This window comes from Orycteropus afer, unplaced genomic scaffold, assembly GCF_000298275.1.
Source record: "Orycteropus afer afer isolate SDZICR_OR568_19922 unplaced genomic scaffold, OryAfe1.0 scaffold00244, whole genome shotgun sequence".
NCBI classification, from domain to species: domain Eukaryota; kingdom Metazoa; phylum Chordata; class Mammalia; order Tubulidentata; family Orycteropodidae; genus Orycteropus; species Orycteropus afer.
Genome location: NW_006921831.1, coordinates 5,108,932 through 5,111,621, shown reverse-complemented (window position 1 = coordinate 5,111,621; position 2,690 = coordinate 5,108,932).

The window sequence follows — 2,690 nt, the reverse complement described above, 5'->3', positions numbered from 1 at the left end:
TCCTACATAGATCCCCTTCCAAGTGGATGGCAGTGGTAGCCGGGCACCATCTAGTTCTTCTGGTCTCATAGTTGTATAGGCTGCAGATCGGATGGTGTACCAGTTGCTAGGACTAATTGTTTCCATGAATTTTGGCTTTCTTCATTCTTCTTTGCTGTGGGCGAGGAGAGACCCATCATTGCATCTAGATGGCAGCTTACTAGCTTTTGAGATCTCAGTCACTACTCACCAAAATAGGAGGGGGACCAATGTTTTGTATAGTATGTTATGCCAATTGAGCTTGATGTCCACCTGGGGTATTTCTGTTGGGAGTGGCACTAAACAATGTTCTGGGAGGTTCCCACTGTCTCTCAGGTGTTTGGAATTCTGATGTTATAATTGGTTGGTTTGGCCACTCTGCCAGGCTCAAAAGGAGACCTCCTAGAGGCAGAACTCTCTCTGATTGCTGGCTGAAGAAGATGTGCTGCTGAAAAAGACACGTGCTCCAGAGACATGCGCTGCTGTGAAAGAGATGCAAGAGACATGCATTGCTGAATGAGACACTGAGGGACACGCACTGCTGGAAGAAAGACTGTGAGAGACTGTTGGCTGAGGGATGGTGAGCTGGGAGAGAGACTGTGCATTCTTCCTGAACTTGAATTGTAGCCTGGTGCTTCCCTAATAAACCCTGTAATCTGTGAGTTCTGTGGGGCCACTGCAGTGAATTATCAAACCCAGAAGAGAAGTGGTGGGTGCTTTGGGAGGAATGGTTGGTGAAAGGGCTGGAGGGAGGCAGCATGTCTGGCCTTACAGGAATAGGCCTCGAGTTATTGATGGTGACTCTGTCTTCCTTTTGTGTGTTAGAAGAGGTCAGAACACATGGCCTCCTTGTCCTTTTTGCAACATTGAAAGGGCAAAGGAGTAGAATTGAATCAACGGAAGACAGAATTAGTGAGATTGAAGGCAAATACCTCAATACTTCTTTGGAAAGGGATCAATCAGAAAAAGATCAAAACAAAATGAAGAAAGCCTAAGGTTCATCTGAGATACCATCAAAAGGAATAACCTACGTGTGATCAGAATTCCAGAACAGAAAGACAAATAAAACCACTGAGAAAATTGTCAAAGATTGTTGGAAGAGAATTTTCCTGGTATGATGAAAGATGAGAATATATGCATTCAAGAAGTTCAATGAATCCCAAACAGGATAGACCCCAAAAGAAAACCACCAACACATATCATCATCAAACTCACCAAAACCAAAGACAAAGAAAGAATCCTGACAGCAGTACAGGAAAAAATGAAAAGTTACCTACAAGGGGCAACCAATAAGACTAAGCTCAGATTTCTCAGCAGAAACCATGCAGATGAGAAGACAATGGGATGGTATATATAAAACTCTGAAAGAGAAGAATTTCCAACCAAGAATTATATACCCGGCAAAATTGTCCCTCAAATATGAGGGTGAAATTAGGACATTTCTAGATAAGCAGAAATTAAGGGAATTTGTTAAAACCAGACCAACCTTACAAGGGATGCTAATGGGAGTCCTTTGGACAGAGAACCAACAACAGCAAATAACAACTGACCCTTAACACACACGATGACATAACCCAGAAACCAACCCAGTTATGGAAGTATACAAAGTAAATAAGCCTACAAGATTGTAAACAGGGAACCAGAGACATCAATTGACAAATGAGGACAACTACAAATGAAAAAGAGGGAAAAAATGTGTAGTTACAAAACTTCTAAATGGTAGGGAAGTCAAGACAGCTACAAGATAGATTTGACTGTTCTAAACTTGGAAAGAAAACTATAAATCACAAGGTAACCTCAAAGAAAAATTATAAACCTTCACTTCAAAATAAAAAAGAGGACCAGCACAAATATTTAGCAAATACTAAAACAATGGCAACAAAGGAAGTGATTCATAAACAAAATGAGCTCAGCACAGAAAATTACATGACATTATGCTTAGTAAAATAAGTCAATCACAGAAGGACAAATACAGTATTAGTTCATTGTTGTGGAGGGTCAAGCAAAGGTTTATATATGGAGGGAAACTTTCTTTGTTGGTTGCCAGGGATGGGAGTGGAGGGGAGGGAACACTGCAAAAAAAAAAAAAAAGCATGACCCATGTCACTTTAGTTTTGTGTATTTCACTGTACATAAATTATGTTTCAATAAAATACATTTAAAAAACAGATAAACGGATAAACAAAATGTGGTACAGACTTACAAGTGCTTCTCCCTCACTCCACTCCCGTTCATGATGGGTAGGGTCAAACAGGTACAACACTAGTGAGCTATCTCCACCACTGGGCAATATGATAGTATTCACTGTCTACACCATTTTTGCCAGATCGGGGGAAGGTACAATCCATCCCATAAGGCCCTTGGGAATTCTGGCATACAGGTTCAGAGGTGTCATTCCAGTCTCTTGGTTAGGGATCACCCCTAACTCTGGCACCCACAGCTGCATTCCGAGTCCTAGGACCACAGCTTCTGTGGGTGGTGGGAAGAATAGTACTGGCACTAACATCCTCCCCCACCTCCTCTTCCCCAGATCCCCCAGAGAAAGACAGGAATCTGTCCAGTGGTGATCCTCCCTTCACCCTCCTCATGTTGAGGTATGTGAGCCACCTGTGAGCCAGCCCTTCAGGCCTTTATCTCCCCCATTTCAGAAAACAACTATTTCAATTGCCCAC